At 38.0% G+C, this 20,295-nt stretch overlaps 1 long non-coding RNA gene across 5 annotated transcripts in view; it reads right to left on the bottom strand.

Moving 5' to 3' along the window:
* The window catches only part of LOC143226259 (uncharacterized), a 61,734-nt gene that overhangs the window by 18,189 nt on the left and 23,250 nt on the right, over positions 1-20,295 (bottom strand). For all 5 annotated transcript variants that reach the window (XR_013014463.1, XR_013014459.1, XR_013014460.1 and 2 more), the window contains exon 3: positions 5,728-5,835. This is a non-coding gene — a long non-coding RNA (uncharacterized LOC143226259). The remainder of the gene's footprint in view (positions 1-5,727; positions 5,836-20,295) is intronic.

Here is a 20,295-nt window from a genome sequence, read left to right as displayed (position 1 = left end):
AAAGAGGTTAAAAATCTGTTGTTGCTTATTTAAATGCTTGAAAAATTCTCCAAGATAGTAAGAAAACAAGTTTACATTGGGTTAACATTGATATAAATTGTTGCTGGTAGAGATGTGTAATAATTACCTCTGAATTCTACAAACAACTTTGCAGTATATGTTGACTTCTGCTAATGTTAATTTCTGTAGTTTAAAATATGTTCTTGTAAATGTAATAATTACCTCTGAATTCTATACACAACTTTGCAGTATATGTTGACTTCTGATAATGTTAATTTCTGTCGTTTAAAACATGTTCTTGTAAATGTAATAATTACCTCTGAATTCTATACACAACTTTCCAGTATATGTTGACTTCTGATAATGTTAATTTCTGTAGTTTAAAACATGTTCTTGTAAATGTTCGTCTATTTATGGTACTTTTTGGTTGTTTTCTAGCTACTTCCAATATTTCAAATTACTCATTATAATTTTTATTGTTAGGTAAGCTTTATAGTTTTGCAATGAACTCGTGTGTGTGTTTGTGTATAATCTTTATTAACATTAGGAAATGAAAAGTAATTTATTATGTAACATCAACAATTATTTAAGCTAGTATTCAAACATCCCAACATCTCCATACTGTAGTTGTATCTATAGGGGTGTCAAATGATAACTTTTATTAAACAGTATTTCCAGTAGATATTTATACTCAATACTAATTGTAATGTGATATGAATAATGAGTAAAATCTGAGAACAAGACTCAGAACCAGAATCAGTTTACCATTTTATGTTTAACTAACACTTTATATTTGTGATAAATGTAATCAGGGGTTTTAAATTGAGTAGGATTTATTCCATTGTTACAGTTTGATATGTTTGTTATCAGAATCTTAGTGTAAAATACCCTGAATACATCATAAAAACATATCAAAAAATAACTTTATTAAATTCATTCAACAATGCATTTTATATTTATCAATTTGGCACACTTATTACTTATTTTTATCCAGCACTGATTACACAGTTTGTGTGTACAGGAAATTTAAAAAAATAGATAGTACAAGTAATTACAGAGAAACTAGAACATGAATTTATTATACATCACTGAGATCACCTCAGTGACGAAAGTTTCACAGCCATACTGTTTATTCAGGCTCACATGTTAAGTTAGGTTGGTTCAGAATGTTAATGAGAACTTATACATGCATCTTTGAAAATAATGGAAAAGTAAGGTTCATCACATAAACCACAATACAGTAATTTATTAAGAGAATTTATAAAATAAACTAATGAATAACATAACATTCTTCAAATGTGATGAAGCTATTGTAGTAATAACTCTTTGAAGTTTTCTTTTACAAAAGACTGATTGTTGAACCTGAACTTATCTCAGGCTGATACTGCCATAAACACTGAAAACTTAATATTTGTCAGACCCACAATGGTTAGTAGTTAATTCATTTAAATATTAATATTAAAATAAATTCATAAATATTGTTTTTTCTGTGTCATGTGATGAACTGCATACATTTTGGCTTTAATTATTTGTTTGAGATATCCACAGACAAAGTCTGTAGTTTTTTTTAAGAAATAGAAACTTAAACTTACCAATATTTACAAGATAGAATGTAAAATAAGAACCTCCTGTTTTATGATAAATTATTATATTTAGAGAATTAAACAAGTTGGTCACATACATCTCTTTCGTTTTAGGAAATGCTTATTTAGATATACTGACTTTCTTTCACAAAAGGCTGATTGTTGGATCTAGTTCTGTTAATTCTTTGTTCATATGATAAACACACAATTCATTAAGAAAAATGATAAATTCTTAGAGTTCTGTATATTGATATTATTATTTGTTTGTTGGGCCCAGCATGGTCAGGTGGTTAAGGCACTTAGCTCATAATCTCAGGGTCTTGGTTCAAATCCCCGTCCCACCAAACATGCCAGTCTTTTTAGCCATGGGGGATTATAATGTGATGGTCAATCCCACTATTCATTGGTAAAAGAGTTGCCCAAAATTGGCAGTAAGTGGTGATGACTAGCTGCTGTCCCTCTAGTCTTACACTGCTAAATTAGGGAAGACTAGCACAAACAGCCCTAGTGTAGCTTTGTGTGAAATTCAAAACCAAATAATTCATTTATTGAATCAAGATGTGGTAATATTTTGTTCAGATGATATGGGTAAATGCCACCATAGAGAAACAATAGATTTTTACAGTTCTACTTATTACTGTGGTAATCTGATTATTGAATCAAGAGCGCTAATTCTTTGTTTGGATGATATGCACACAATTTATTAAAGAGAAGCAACAGATGCTTACAGTTTTACATACTAATGTGGTTTAAAGAGAATGTGGATAGACTGTAACAATTTTAGCAAAATACTGAACAACCATTAAAACCATTGTTATAGAACTTTGAGTCATAAAAACACAGACTCAAGAAGTCTTGATACAAAACGATACTAATTTTGATTCTAAGTTTGCTCCTGAAGAAGGAAGATCCACCTTTTAAAGTACTTTGGTTATAGGATTTTTATCAATTTATAGAGCTTTGAGTTTATTATTTAAATTACTGTTCCATATGTTGAGAATCATCAGATAAGTATACCACAGTTATAAACATTCACCATAAAACACCTCTTAAATTTAAAAATCTTTGTGACTCGTTTCACAACCACAATTATTCTTTCACAATAGTTCATAAAGCCTGTTGAAAAATAACTGTTTCTGTGGATATGATTTGTAAATCTGACACTGAATTAGTGTGTACAGTTACAGCCCTCACCATGTGTTGTGTACATTGGTGCAAGCACATTATAAAGTAAACAGTAATATTCTGAGATGGCAAGAAAACCCACTTATAGAGAAAAATATATATGTAAAAACGGCTGGTGTGGGTAGAGAAAACTCTATGTGGAGGAGCAAAAATGGAGTTTTCTAAACCAATACCAGCTGTTTTTACATATATAAAAAGTAATGTGTTCTTGAACTATTTTTGGTAAGGATTTATACATGTAAGTAACATTATTTAATTTAGCTTTACATTTATACATGCTTAACATGTGATGTAAAATACTCAACATCTTGTATTGTCATACTTTGGATGTTTAACTAAGTTGTAAACTTGCAATTATAATTACTTAAACGACATTATGATGTTTGCCACATTGACTTATTTTGTTTTTATAAATTTCAATGGCTTATGTTGATTTAAATATTGTTTGAAATTATATCTTCAGATATTACATGTCCACTGACTAATTTGGATATTGTAACACATATTTCAGTTCTGTGACTCAGCAATAAAGAATAGATTATAAAAGTTTACTTATTACACACAATATTTTATTAAGGCTTGTTTGACTGTGTTTGTGTTATCAATACCTGGAGTACAAGACATACTCAAGTTGAGGGGTTAGTATGAGCTGATAATTCGTGTTTAGTATGTGCAGTGGAACTTGTTGGTTTAAATAAATAGGAAGCTTTCATCGTGACTTACCACTATAATGTGTGTTTTATTTTTACATGTTTTGATCTTATATAAAAATACTTTATCTGGCAATAAAAACTTAATTTTTTAAAGCATAGAAACAAAAGTGAAAATATAAAGTAGAGCCATGGCAACACATGTAAACATCTGTAATGAATGTTTTGAATTACACATATTTCATCTTCAGTAAATCAATAAAATTAATGAATTAAACAATCTTTAGTATAAATATTTATATAAACATAAAATAAACAGTGTTACAAATATTAATATAAACATACAATAAACAGTGTTATAAATATCAATATAAACATACAATAAACAGTGTTATAAATATCAATATAAACATACAATAAACAGTGTTATAAATTTTTCAATATAGAAAGAAGGAAATGTAAGGGGAATGAGTTTGAATTTTCATTTATAATATGTAAACTTTATTTTAGCAACAGTTTGTGATTATTACATCCATAAGTTATTACCGAAAAATGTTCTCAAGAAATGGGTGGTGATGATGATGTTTCATCATTAGAATATATAGAAAAGTTAGGTGGAGTTTTAATTTTAACTCAGTTCTGTTAGAAACTTTCACATTTACCAAGGTATGTATTTGTAAGTGACAAGAAGTTTTACATGTGTAGGGAGTTTTACATCTACAATCTGTGTTGCTAGTAATAGGACAAATCATTTCAGGTTATATCTACAGAACACAAATGTGAACACAAATACAAAGATGTTATAATATCAAATGTTTCAAGAAATAATGCACTTTTTTATGAGATTGAATAAAACAACACTGAACTTTATCACTTTATTTGATGCTGTAGTTTATAAGTTTTATAAACTCTTACTAACACTGCACTTAAAAATTTGTAAAGTATAAAGTCTGTACTGTGTATGAAAAGCTGTGCCAACAACTTACTATTATCATCAGTTTTACAACTAATCTATTATTAACATATATGTATGTACAAAATATTTTGTAAACAAATACAGTTAATCTTTATCAAAATTTTCATGCCCAGTCAACACCAGTAGTTTAATTTCTTACATTCAGGTACTAAATCTTGCAGCTTAACAATGTTTGACTGCCAGTTACTACTTCTTGACTTATTTTACTTTTAAAACTAGGTAGCATCGTCCCACTGGGACACAAATGGTGGATAAAACAAAGCCGAAGTAATAGCCTTATAAACCTGGAAAGTTGATCACCAGCTTTTCATGTGTATTGTGACAAATAAATATGCAGCTGATTTTCATTGTACTAAATAGTATGTCTATCAAGCTATTGTTAACTTTTTATAACTGATGAACCTTTGTTGTGAAAAGTAGGTTGTCTGGTGAGATGTTTAACTGTTAAACATTTATATAACTGATAGATCTTTGTTGTTAAAAATTGGGTTGTCTACTGAGATGTTTAACTGTTAAACGTTGATATAATTGATAGATCTTTGTTGTGAAAAGTAGATTGTCTACTGAGATGTGTAACTGTTAAACATTTACATAATTGATGGATGTTTGTTGTGAAAAGTAGGTTGTATGTTTGGTGTCTTTTGAAACATTTTACATGATCAATAGACTTTTGTTGTGGAAAACAGTTTGTTTACCAGGTTGTTTGCTGTCGGATTTTTACACATACAGAAGATACTTGCTTTGACGTATAGTTTGCTCACAGGACTGTTTGCTATATTGGATATGTTTTAGATAGATACATACTGGGCCAACTAGTATGCTGTTAAATTTTACATAGGCTGTATATATTTGTTGGCCAAATAGGTTGTTTACTGGTCTGTTTGCTTCTAAATGGTACATGTTCTTTAAGTATTTACTATGCTAGGTTATTTGTCATTTAGACTGTTAGTTGTTGAATTTTTACTCATTTGGTAAGTATTTGCTGCGTAAAATAATTTTTATTGCAGAGTATTGACTATTAAATTTTATACACTCAGTAAGTCTTTGTGGTCACACTATTTAATCAGTTTTCCCTACCCTTAATAACTAATTATAAATAATGATTTATATAAATGTATAAATGTTTTCTGATGTGGTGTTTCTGGCAACAGCATAGCAGAATGACTTGAGTTTTTTGTTTGTTTAATGAAGTAAGACATTTTAGCTCATAACTCCATTATCTTTTGATCAATTTAATATTTAGTTACAGTTTTGGTTTCAGGAAAACAAACCCTTTTAATTGATGTACTTAACCATGTCCAAGGTCTTATAAATTAATTTATTGTAATCTTACCTGTAAGAATCTCATTTTAAGGGTAGGCTAGTAGAGATCCTGATGAGTAATAACATTTAATTTAGAACACGTGTTCCATGCTTGGTATTGCTGGTGCAGAAAATACAGCTAATAAAAAGAAAAATATAGTTTCTAAGATTAATTTATTCTTCCTGAAAGACTTTTAAGTACCATAGCTACTGAGGATACCCTCTTGTTATTGGTTACTAAAGTTTACTTATCTGTAGCAAAAAAGTGATATTTAAAGTAAGAACCTCCATAAAACATTTATTGAAATCATTAATCTTGTATTTAATGTACCTTCAACTATTCATTTCATGTATTCAGGTTGCATGGAGATAACAAGTATTACCAAAGAGTTTTGTTATGTGGTCTGTATTCAGAAACAGTCGGAGAAAACCTATTAATTTTGAGATGGAAGAAGGTTTGTCATCACTTACGAGCAATAATATTGATCTTGTGTCTCAATTATAACTTTTTCATTAGGTTTTTGACATATAATAAAAATAGTCTAACATTACTGGAAATTAATGAACCTAACAGATTTTTAATTGCAACTGGATTGTGCAGTCACATGTATAAGCATGACTTTGATGCTTTTGTAGAATGTTTTTAAATAGATACTACACAAATTTATATATATACATTATGAACTCCAAGAATTTTAACATTGTTATGTTACCAGGTGATGTTTTTAGAAAATATTCACAAAACCCATTAAGATGACAATGATATTTTGAGTAACAAAACGGAAATTAATAATTCATATTATTTAACACAAGAATCATTTGATAGTTATGTAGTAAAGTATGATGACCAAATAAATAGGTTACAAGGTATGACATGTTTTATGCATATTATTTATTTTAATAACTGTATGCATACTTGTATATCAATGTGACATATTTTATATGACTCTTTAATACTTTATTAATTTTCAGTTCCACATCTTTTTATTGTGAATCTTGTTGACTTATTTAATACCAGTTCTCTTTATCAGTCTTTTCACCTAATATAGTGCCAATTCTCTTTGTCAGTCTTTTCACCTAATGTAGAGCCAGTTCTTTTTGTTAATCTTTTCACCTGATTTTCACCAGTTTCTCTATCAGTTTTGTTTATTGATACAGTATTAAGTTTTTATCACTCTTTTTGCCTGATTGAGTAATAGATTTTTGTTAACCTTTTGTACCTTATTTACCACCAGTTTTTATCATGCTGTTTTTAAGATGTTAAAGTTCTTAAATGCCAGCCTTGTCAACTAAATGAGTAACAGTGTTATTAAAAAGTCAGTTACTCTGTCTTCTAAAGTAACTAATTCCTTCATTATCAGTAGAGTTAGCTGGCTGAATGCCAGTTTTATTTTGGTTTTCATGGTGTAAATGCTAGCAGTGTATTATTAAAATTAATTATACTTACAATAAGACATTAGTAATAGGTCTGTTACATTTTTAAACACTACATGCTGTATCTAGTCCCTTAGTTTCAAGAATTAGTTAAGCATATAATAATAGTATTTCAACCATACTGTGTTCACCATGTATAATACTAAATGTCTAATTTTTTGAAAAACACTTCTCTTTTCCTACAGAAGCTTCACACTTTTTGAATGTTGACATTACCAGTGTTTATACGTTATTTTGATTTAGTGAAAGACTTAAATATTTGTGGTGTCTTTGACAATAATTCCTACAAAACCTATGTTCTGAAACCAATATTTGATTAATGGGACTGGTCTTGAACAACTTAAATTTTAATTCTGTGAATAAATTGAGTATTTTTATCACTAGTCCGTGTGTAAAGTGATTTTCATGTTAAGATTAGAAATAATCTTCTTTGTTTCAAAATATCATACATCATTTGCATAATCTCCTAAAACGATTTCAAATGTTTGTCTGTAGTAAAACTTTGTTTTATCTGTTATTTTCTCCAAATAACGTTGGTCAATTTGACCCACCTTATGACAAATGAAAGTTCAAAAGCCAGAAAAATTGTAATACTTAAAGGAAATTGTCTGCTTTTTAATGATATTATTAAGTGTTGTTAGAGAACTTGTTTAGATGTAATACTTTTGTGATGACTGTGTGTAAATACATCTTTTCAGTTAATGATTTCACTTCATGTAGCTCAAAATGTACACAACCTTTTAGACTTATTTTCAAAATTTAAATCAACTACTTTTTAATCAATGTACATGAATACATTTGGTTTGAAACATAGTTTGTTAACCAAATTTTAATATTTGTTTTAAGTTCTAAACCTCATAAAAATGTTTAAAAATTCTCGTTCATTCCTAGTATGAGAATTGTGTTATTTGCTCTGTAGGTTTTTCCTCTTCTCTATTTTATTGAACACCTTTCTGAGAAATAAGAAATGTAACATAAGTTGCTCATTATAATCTAGACAAGGTACAATTTTTATAGCTCTAAAAAATTAAATAATCAGATCCACCTCTTGGAATTCTATCTTTCACAAATGCCAGTAATTATCTTTAGTGTGCCACACTATATTATTTGTAACCAATAATAAGCTAATAAACTATATTTATAATCTGTCAAATGATCTGTATATTGTTTCTGTTAATGCAGTGTTGTCTGTTTTATCATGTTGTTTTAATGTTCTTTTAATGGAAATTACAAATTACATTAAAGAGCTCAGCTGAATTTCTTTGAGGATATTATTAAATAGTTAGAAAGCCAGAAAATTGTGATATTTATAGGACAGTGTTTACTGATTATTATTGTTGTTCTTAGTTTTATTATTTAATTACATGAAAACATTATTGATTGAATCAATACCTTTAGTACATGAAAAAGTAAGAAAAGGTTTTATGTCAGTTGGATTGACATTAACATATCAAATTATATAATCCATGAGTTGCTCACAAGCATACCTTATTAGAGCTTTTTTGTTCATTACTTTACCTTATCGATAACTTTTTATTTTTGATATTTTATCACTGATATAAATAATAAATAAAAACCACACATGAAAATCTAATAATATAATATTCATCTGGGTCTTTTCTTTTTTTTCTAAATATTATATTCTTTGTTTTTCATGTTTTTTTATTTTAACATGAAAACCATATTGCATTTGGACCAGTCAACCCTCTTACTTCACATATTTATGGAGAAATTAAAAAACAAATTAATTGCAAATTCTGATTTTGTTTGTGTACAAAGGGCTTGTATATTGTATGCCAAGTTTTGTCAAGTCATGTTAGGTACTATTACTGTTATGGTGCATATATATTCACAATTACATTATGGTTACAAGTTCATGTTAAATATACAAATTAGTTATGGAAGTGTTAATTTCAATTTCTGCTTTGTATCTTGTATATCAGTATTCTTCTGTAAAATCTGGCAAGAACTTTGATTTTAAGATATTTTTACTGCAATATTTCTACTTCTAATAAAGCAGAAACAATACATTTGAAATTTCTGTTGTTCTACAGAGCCCTTTGCTGTGGATTCCTGTATGTGGTGAGGGGACCTCCAAAGGGAGGTTTCATTCTTTCAGTTTACCTCCTCTGGGACCTAAATATCCACTCACATATTTGTCATGTGTGATGACCAATAAAGGGGAGGAGAGGGCTCTGGTTATTGAGGGATCCAACCCTTACACACCACTTTGGCCTTGAATTTCTGTAGACGGGCAGCCTTGGGTGGCCCACTTTTGGTAAATTGGTTGGTCCACCTGGGCTAGAGTCAACCAAGTAGCAGTGTTGGATGTTCTCAACAGGTGTTATGGACACAGTATCTGATGCTGGTGTTTGGGTACAGTGCTCACGAAACCCTAGTGTTGCTGCAGTGTCCTTGTTTGGCATTGTAGTGCATCCCCTAGTAGGGCTCCATAGTGGATGGGGTCAGTGGGCACCAAAATATTCCTTTTTTGTATTATGGATCCTCCAATTAAAAACTTAAGTAAAATAGTGAGAAAACAGTCCATAGGTAAACAATCACATCTTGAAGATTCTGAGCAGTAATATTCAACATCTGTAAAACCTGTTGTACTTCATTTTCTTGTACTACATTCTCTTAGACAAACCTTCAGGGTAGATGTCTCACTTTTTCATTCAGAATGGACTAGAGGGACTTGTTGGCTTTCCAAAATCAGTAAAGAAGCTCCACTTTGGTGACATATTGGTGGGAACATCTAAATCTGAACACAATGAACTGCTCTAGCTTTCAAAGATGATTTGGGACATACTTATTGAGATTACACCTCGTGCTGCTTTGAATTCATCAGGAGAAGTTATTGTTGAGAGGGATTTGAAGAATATCCCCGAGTTTGTGATTCTTGGTAGTTTCTCTGCCCAAGGAGTTTTTGCAGTGAGGTGTATCTCTGCTCCCATAGATGTAATTATGATGATGACCAATGTTCTCATTCTGACATTTACATCACCACGTTTATCTACCATCATCAGGTTTGTTTATTTGTTTGTTTTTGAATTTCGCACAAAGCTACTCGCAGGCTATCTGTGCTAGCCGTCCCTAATTTAGCAGTGTAAGACTAAATTCTCGTTCTAGTCATCACTACCCACCGCCAACTCTTGGGCTACTCTTTTACCAACAAAAAGTGGGATTGACTGTCCCATTATAACGCCCCCACGACTGAAAGAGCGAGCATGTTTGGCGCGACGGGGATGCAAACCCGCGACCCTCAGATGACGAGTCGCACGCCTCAACACGCTTAGCCATGCCAGGCCACCACCATCAGGGCAAATTATCTTAATTACAGGGTACTGCAATACAAACCAAACCTTCTCGGATGTTTCCAGTGTCAGCGGTTTGGTCACTCATAGACATCATGAAGTGGTTCCTTGACGTGTTCTTGTTGCGGTGGCAAGGACCATGATGCCTCTGTGTGTGAAATGGATATCCATAGCGTCAATTGCATTGGCTATCACATTTTCAGATATGCACCATAACAGTAAAAGAACCTAATATGACTTGACAAAACTTGGCATACAATATACAAGCCCTTTGTAGACAAACAAAATCAGAATTTGCAATTAATTTTTTTTTAATTTCTCCATAAATATGTGAAGTAAGAGGGTCGACTGGTCCAAATGCAATATGGTTTTCATTTTAAAATAAAAAAAACATGAAAAACAAAGAATATAATATTTAGAAAAAAAAAAGACCCAGATGAATATTATATTATTAGATTTTCATGTGTGGTTTTTATTTCCCTGACTGAATATACCACGTTGCTAGGGAAATTTCCTGCACTGCTTATCCCACGTTGCTAGGATATTTACCCGACTGTTTAACACCGTTGTTAGGGATGTTTTCCCAACTGCTTACCCACCGTTGCTAGGGTCATTTCCCTAAGGCTTAAACCAGATGCTAGTGACATTTACCCCACTGCTTAACCCGTTGCTTGGGAAATTTCTACCATTGCTTACTCCCTGTAGATTGGGACATTTCCCTTACTGATTACCCTTCGTTGCTAGGGAGATTTCCCCACTACTTACCCCCGTTGCTAGGGACATTTTCCCCACTGCTTATCTTCCGATGATAGGGACATTTCCCCACTACATACCCCGCTGTCAGGGGCATTTCCCCCACTGCTTACTTCCATTGCTAGGGACATTTCCCCAACTGTTTACTCCATTGCTAGGTACTTTTCCGACACTGCTTACCCATGTTTCTAGAGATATTTCCTCATTACTTACCCCATTGCTAAGGACATTTTCCCCAATGTTTACCCTTGTTGATAGGGAGATTTCACTCATTGTTTACCAACCTGGCTATGGATATTTCCCCCACTGTTTATCCTTCGCTTCTAGGGACATTTCCTTAGCTTCTTACTCCCGTTCCAAAGGACATTAAACCCACAGCTAAACCCCGTTGGTAAGGACATTTCGGACACTGCTTCCTTTCATTTTTAAAGACATTTCCCCCACTGTTTAAACCCGTTACTAGGGACATTTTTCCACTGTATACACCCTGAGACTAAAGAAATGTCCCCTACCACTTACCCCCGCTGCTAAGGACATACCCCCACTGCTTACCCTAGTTGCTTCGGACATTTCCGACACTGCTTAACCCGTTGCTAGAGTCATTTCACCCTCTGCTTACCCCCGTTGCTAGGGATGTTTCGGACACTCCTTACTTCCGTTGCTAGAAACATTTCCAACACTACTTTCCTCTGTTTATAAAGACACTTCCGCAACTGCTTACTTCCATTGCTAGAGACATTTCCCCCAGTATTTACCCCCGTTACTAGGGACATTTCCCCCACTGTATACACCTCGCTGCTAGGGAAATTTCACCCACTGCTTCCAACCGTTGTTAAAAACACTTCCCCCACTCCCAACCTCTGTTTCTAGGGACATTTCGTTCACTGCTTACCCCCGTTGCTAGGGACACTTCCGCCACTGCTTATTCCTGTTGCTAGGGACATTTTTCCCACTTCTTTCTCCTGTTGCTATGGAAATTTCCCCTTCTACTTACACCCGTTAATGGTGACATTTTCTTCACTGCTTACCCCCGTTGCTAGGGACATTTCGGACACTGCTTATCCGTGTTGCTAGGGACACTTCCGCCACTGCTTATTCCTGTTGCTAGGGGCATTTTTCCCACTTCTTTCTCCTGTTGCTATGGAAATTTCCCCTTCTACTTACACCCGTTAATGGTGACATTTTCTTCACTGCTTAACCTCTGTTGCTTGGGACATTTCCCCCACTATTTATCCCGTTACTAGGGACATTTCTCCCACTGAATATACCATGTTGCTAGGGAAATTTCACCACTGCTTATTTCCGATGCTAAGGACATTTCCCCCACTGCTTACACTCGTTGCGAGGGGCAATTCGGACACTGCTTACACCCGTTGCTAGGGACATTTCAGACACTACTTTCTACAGTTTCTAGAGACATTTCCTACACTTCTTACACACGTTGCTAGGGACATTTTATTTCACTGCTTACAACTGTTGCTAGGTACATTCCCCTGTGTTTACTCCCCATTGGTAGGGACATTTCCTCCACTGTTTACCACCATTGCTAGGGAAAGTTCCCCCACTGGTTACCCCCGTTGCTAGAGACATTTCCCCCACTCCTTACCCCGTTGCTAGAGACATATCTGAGACAGCTTACCCCCATTGCTAGGGACATTTCCTTCACTGTTTACCCCCATTGAGAGGCACATTCCCCGACTGAATACACCCGATTGCTAGGGACATTTTCCCCACTGCGTACCCCCGTTGCTAAGGACTTTTCCCAAGTGCTTACCCCCGTTTCTGGAGACATTGATGCACTGCTTACCCCAGTTACTAGAGACATTTCCTACACTCCTTACCCCCCTGCTAAGGACATTTACGATTCTGATTACCCAGGTTGCAAGGGACATTTCCCCCAGTGCTTACCCCATTGCTAAGGACATTTTCTCACTGCTTCCCTCCTGTTGCTAGGGACATTTCACCCAGTGACTACCCCGTTACTATGGACTTTTTCCCCACTGCTTACCATCCATTGCTAGGGACATTTCCCCTACTGCTTACACAGTTTCTTAGGGATTTTTCCCCCACTGCTTACGCTATTGATAGGGACATTTTCCCTATTACTTTCCCCGCATTGCTAGGGGAAATTCCTTCACTGTTTACCCCCGTTGAGAGGCATATTCCCCGACTGAATACACCCGGTTGCTAGGGACATTTTCATCACTGCTTACCCCCGTTGCTGGGGATATTTCTTGCACTGCTTACCCCGGTTACAAGAGACATTTCCTACACTCCTTATCCCCTGCTACGGACCTTTCCGATTCTGCTTACCCCAATTACTAGGAACATTTCCAACACTTTTAACCCCATTGCTACGGACATTTCCCCCACTGCTTCCCTCCCATTGCTAGGGGCATTTCCCCCAGTGAATACCCTGTTACTATGGACTTTTCCCTCACTGCTCACCACCCGTTGCTAGTGGCATTTCTTCCATTGTTTACCCCGGTTGCTAAGGACATTTCCCCAAGAGCTTACCCCCTTTGCTAAAATCCATTATCTTACTTCTTTTCCCCGTTACAAGGTACATTTCCCCCAGTTCTTACCACAGTTGCTAGGGACATTATCCATCTTCTTACCAGCCGTTGCTAGGGACATTTCCTACACTGTTTACCATCATTGCTATAGACATTTCCTTTAATGCTTACCCCGTTGCTAAGGGCATTTTAGACACTGGTTACACCCGTTCTTATGGATTTTTCACCGACTGCTTACCCCCGTTGCTAAGGACATTTCCCCTACTGCTTACCCCCATTGCTAGTGACATTTTGGACACTGCTTACACCAGTTCTTAGGGATTTTCCCCCCACTGCTTACCCCATTGCTAAACACATTTTCCCAACTACTTTCCCATCTTTCCCATTGCTAGGGAGATTTCCCCTACTGCTTACCACCCACTGCTAACAACCTTTCTCCCTGCTTACCCCCATTTCTAGAGAAATTTCGCAACCTATTTATCCCGTTGCTAGGGACATTTCGAGCACTGCTTACCCCAGTTGCTAGGGACATTTTTTTCAGTGCTTACCACCATTGCAAGGGACATTTTTCCTAATACTTTCCCACCTTTGCTAGGGATATGTCCTTCACTGTTTACCCTCGTTGAGAGGCACATTGCTTGACTGAATACTGGGACATTTTGCACACTGCTTAAGCCTGTAGCTAACGACATTTCCCAAGTCCTTACCCTTGTTGTTGGGGACATATCTGGCACTGCTTACCCTGGTTACTAGAGACATTTCCCACACTTCTTACCTCATTGCAAGGGACATTTCCCCTACTGCTTACCAACCGTTGTTAACAACCTTTCACCCTGCTTACCCCCATTTCTAGAGAAATTTCGCAACCTGTTTATCCCGTTGCTAGGGATATTTCGGGCACTGCTTACCCCAGTTGCTCGGGACATTTCCCCAGTGCTTACCCCAGTTCCTAAGGACATTTCCCTAAGAGCATATTCCCATTGCTAGGGACCTTTACACCACTTCTTTCCCCCATTACTAGGTATATTTCCCCCAGTTCTTACCACCGTTGCTAGGGTCATTTCCCAATTGCTTATTCCCATTGCTGGGTACATTTCTGGAACTGCTTACCCCAGTTACTAAAGACATTTCCTACACTCTTTAACCCCCAGCTGGGGACATTTCCAATTCTAATTACCCCCATTCCTCACAACATTTCCCACACTTCTTACCCCATTGCTAGGGAAATTTCCCCCACTGCTTACCCTTGTTGCTAAGGACATTTCCCCTGTATTTATTCCCTGTTGCTAGGGACATTTCCTCCACTGTTTACAACCATTGCTAGGGACATTTCCCCAACTGCTTACCACCCGTTGCTAGGGACATTTCCCCCACTGTTTACCCCAGATTCTAAGGACATTTCCCAAAGAGCTTACCCCCGTTGCTAGGGACCTTTAATCCACTTATTTATCCCGTTACTAGGTACATTTCCCCCAGTTCTTACCACCGTTGCTAGGGACATTTCCTACACTGTTTACCACCATTGCTAGGGACTTTTCCCCCAGTAATTACCACCGATGCTGGGGACATTTCCCTCACTGCTTACCACCCATTGCTAGGGACATTTCCCCCACTCTTTACCCCAGTTGCTAGGGACATTTGCCCAAGAGCTTACTCCCGTTGCTAGGGTCCTTTACTTCTTTCCCCCATTACTAGGTACATTTCCTCCAATTCTTACCACAGTTGCTAGGGACATTTCCCCACTTCTTACCACCTGTTGCTAGGGACATTTCCCACACTTCTTACCCCATTGCTAGGGAGATTTCCCCTACTGCTTACCACCCATTGCTAACAACCTTTCTCCCTGCTTACCCCCATTTCTAGAGAAATTTCGCAACCTATTTATCCCGTTGCTAGGGACATTTCGAGCACTGCTTACCCCAGTTGCTAGGGACATTTTTTTCAGTGCTTACCACCATTGCAAGGGACATTTTCCTAATACTTTCCCACCTTTGCTAGGGATATGTCCTTCACTGTTTACCCTCGTTGAGAGGCACATTGCTTGACTGAATACTGGGACATTTTGCACACTGCTTAAGCCTGTAGCTAACGACATTTCCCAAGTCCTTACCCTTGTTGTTGGGGACATATCTGGCACTGCTTACCCTGGTTACTAGAGACATTTCTCACACTTCTTACCTCATTGCAAGGGATATTTCCCCCACTGCTTACCAACCATTGGTAACAACCTTTCACCCTGCTTACCCCCGTTTCTAGAGAAATTTCGCAACCTGTTTACCCCGTTGCTAGGGATATTTCGGGCACTGCTTACCCCAGTTGCTCGGGACATTTCCCCAGTGCTTACCCCAGTTCCTAAGGACATTTCCCTAAGAGCATATTCCCATTGCTAGGGACCTTTACACCACTTCTTTGCCCCATTACTAGGTATATTTCCCCCAGTTCTTACCCCCGTTGCTAGGGACATTTCCCAATTCCTTATTCCCATTGCTGGGTACATTTCTGGCACTGCTTACCCCAGTTACTAGAGACATTTCCTACACTCTTTCACCCCCAGCTGAAGACATTTCCAATTCTAATTACCCCCATTCCTAACAACATTTCCCACACTTCTTACCCCATTGCTAGGGAAATTTCCCCCACTGCTTACCCTTGTTGCTAAGGGCATTTCCTGTATTTATTCCCTGTTGCTAGGGACATTTCCTCCACTGTTTACAACCATAATTAGGGACATTTCCCCAACTGCTTACCACCCGTTGCTAGGGACATTTCCCCCACTGTTTACCCCAGATTCTAAGGACATTTCCCAAAAAGCTTACCCCCGTTGCTAGGGACCTTTAATCCACTTCTTTATCCCGTTACTAGGTACATTTACCCCAGTTCTTACAACAGTTGCTAGGGACATTTACCCTCACTTTTTACCAACCGTTGCTAAAGAAATTTCCTACACTGTTTACCACCATTGCTTAGGACATTTCCCCTACTGCTTACCCCAGTTGCTAAAGACATTTTGAACACTGTTTACACAGTTTCTTAGGGATTTTTCCCCCACTGCTTACGCCATTGATAGGGACATTTTCCCTACTACTTTCCCCCGTTACTAGTGACATTTCCCCCAGTTCTTACCACCGTTGCTAGTTATTTCCCCCACTTCTTACCACCCATTGCTAAAGACATTTCTTACACTGTTTAACACCATTGCTAGTTACATTTCCCCCACTGCATACCGTTGTTGCTAAGGACATTTCCCAACCTGTTTACCCCCCTGCTAGGGACATTTCAGATTCTGGTTACATCGGTTGATAGGGACATTACCCACAGTGCTTACCCCATTGCTAGGGACATTTCCCTCACTGCTTACCACCCATTGCTAGGGACATTTCCCCCACTCTTTACCCCAGTTGCTAAGGACATTTGCTCAAGAGCTTACCCCCGTTGCTAGGGTCCTTTACTTTACTTATTTCCCCCATTACTAGGTACATTTCCCCCAACTCTTACCACAGTTGCTACGGACATTTCCCCACTTCTTACCACCTGTTGCTAGGGACATTTCCCACACTTCTTACCCCATTGCTAGGGAGATTTCCCCTACTGCTTACCACCCGTTGCTAACAACCTTTCTCCCTGCTTACCCCCATTTCTAGAGAAATTTCGCAACCTATTTATCCCGTTGCTAGGGGCATTTCGAGCTCTGCTTACCCCAGTTGCTAGAGACATTTTTTTCAGTGCTTACCACCGTTGCTAGGGACATTTCCCCACTTCTTACCACCCGTTACTAGGGTCCTTTACCTTATTTCTTTCCCCTGTTAATAGGTACATTTCCCCCATTTCTTACCACAGTTGCTATGGACATTTCCTTCACTGTTTACCCCCGTTGAGAAGGACATTTCCCGACTGAATATACCCTGTTGCTAAAGATATTTCCCCCACTGCTTACCCTGGTTACTAGAGACATTTCCTACACTGCTTATCCCTCTGCTATGGACATTTCCCCCACTGCTTACCACTGCTTAGGGATCTTCCCCTGCTTACCCCCCTGTTTCTGGAGACATTTCCCAACCTGTTTACCCCTGCTAGGGACATTTCCGATTCTGATTACCCCCATTCCTAGGAACTTTTCCCACACTTCTCACCCCATTGCTAGGGAAATTTCCACCACTGCTTTCCATTGTTGCTAAGGGCATTTCTCCTGTGTTTATTCGCCATTGCTAGGAACATTTCCCTAAGAGCATATTCCCATTACTAGGTACATTTCCCCAAGATCTTACCACCGCTGCTAGGAATATTTCCCCCACTTCTTACCACCCGTTGCTAGGGGCATTTTGGACACTGCTTACACCAGTTCGTAGGGATTTTCCCCACTGCTTACCCCATAGCTAGGGCCTTTTTCCCTACTACTTTCCCCCATTGCTAGGGACATTTCCTTCACTGTTTAACCCCGTTGAGAGGCACATTTCCCGACTGAATACACCCTGTCGCTAAAGACATTTTCCCCACTGCTTACCCCAGTTACTAGAGACATTTCCTACACTGCTTATACCTCTGCTAGGGACATTTCCGACTCAGCTTACTCCCATTCCTAAGAACATTTTTCACATTTCTAACCCCATAGCTGTGGACATTTCCCCCACTGGTTACCACCCGTTGCTAGGGACCTTTCCCCCTCCTTACACCCCGTTTCTAGAGACATATCCCAACCTGTTAACCCCGTAGCTAGGGAAATTAACCCCACTACTTACCCCTTTGCTAGAAACATTTTGGACACTGCTTTCCCCATTTACTAGGGACATTTCGGACACTGCTTACCCCATTTGCTAGAAACAAATCTCACACTGCTTACCCTGGTTGCTATGACAATTCCCCCAGTGCTTACCCCATTGCAAGGAACATTTTCCCCAGAGCTTACCACCATAGCTAGGGACATTTCTCCACTTCTTACCAGTTGTAAGGAACATTTCCTTTGTTTATTCCCCGTTGCTAGGGATATTTCCTCCACTGTTTACCCCCGTTGAGAAGGACATTTCCCGACTGAATATACCCTGTTGCTAAAGATATTTCCCCCACTGCTTACCCTGGTTACTAGAGACATTTCCTACACTGCTTATCCCTCTGCTATGGACATTTCCCCCACTGCTTACCACTCGTTGCGAGGGATCTTCCCCCTGCTTACCCCCCGTTTCTGGAGACATTTCCCAACCTGTTTACCCCCCTGCTAGGGACATTTCCGATTCTGATTACCCCCATTCCTAGGAACTTTTCCCACACTTCTCACCCCATTGCTAGGGAAATTTCCACCACTGCTTTCCATTGTTGCTAAGGGCATTTCTCCTGTGTTTATTCGCCATTGCTAGGAACATTTCCCTAAGAGCATATTCCCATTACTAGGTACATTTCCCCAAGATCTTACCACCGTTGCTAGGAATATTTCCCCCACTTCTTACCACCCGTTGCTAGGGGCATTTTGGACACTGCTTACACCAGTTCGTAGGGATTTTCCCCCACTGCTTACCCCATAGCTAGGGCCTTTTTCCCTACTACTTTCCCCCATTGCTAGGGACATTTCCTTCACTGTTTAACCCCGTTGAGAGGCACATTTCCCGACTGAATACACCCTGTCGCTAAAGACATTTTCCCCACTGCTTACCCCAGTTACTAGAGACATTTCCTACACTGCTTATACCTCTGCTAGGGACATTTCCGACTCAGCTTACTCCCATTCCTAAGAACATTTTTCACATTTCTAACCCCATAGCTGTGGACATTTCCCCCACTGGTTACCACCCGTTGCTAGGGACCTTTCCCCCTCCTTACACCCCGTTTCTAGAGACATATCCCAACCTGTTAACCCCGTAGCTAGGGAAATTAACCCCACTACTTACCCCTTTGCTAGAAACATTTTGGACACTGCTTTCCCCATTTGCTAGAAACAAATCTCACACTGCTTACCCTGGTTGCTATGACAATTCCCCCAGTGCTTACCCCATTGCAAGGAACATTTTCCCCAGAGCTTACCACCATAGCTAGGGACATTTCCTCCACTTCTTACCACGAGTTGCAAGGAACATTTCCCCTTTGTTTATTCCCCGTTGCTAGGGATATTTCCTCCACTGTTTACGACAGTTGCTATGGAAAGTTCCCCCAATACTTACCCCCATTGCTACGAACATTTCCCCCACTGTTTACCCCAGTTGCTAAGATCATTTGCCCAAGAGCTTACCCCCGTTGCTAGGGTCCTTTACCTTACTTCTTTCCCCCGTTACCAGGTACATTTCCCCCAATTCTTACCACAGTTGCTAGGGACATTTCCCCACTTCTTACCACCTGTTGCTAGAAACATATCCGACACTGCTTACCCACATTGCTAGGGACATTTACCCTACTACCTTCCCCCGTTGCTAGAGACATTTAATTTACTGTTTATCCCCGTAGAGAGGCACATTCCCCGACTGAATACACCCAGTTGCTAGGGACATTTTACCCACTGCTTACCCCGATTACTAGAGACATTTCCCACTTCTTACCCCATTGGTCGGGAGATTTCCCCTACTGCTTACCACCCGTTGCTAACAACCTTTCTCCCTCCTT

The sequence above is a fragment of the Tachypleus tridentatus genome, chromosome 9, assembly GCF_004210375.1.
Source record: "Tachypleus tridentatus isolate NWPU-2018 chromosome 9, ASM421037v1, whole genome shotgun sequence".
NCBI lineage: Eukaryota > Metazoa > Arthropoda > Merostomata > Xiphosura > Limulidae > Tachypleus > Tachypleus tridentatus.
Note: the sequence above shows the minus strand (reverse complement) of the source record. Positions and strands in the feature narration are given on the sequence as shown.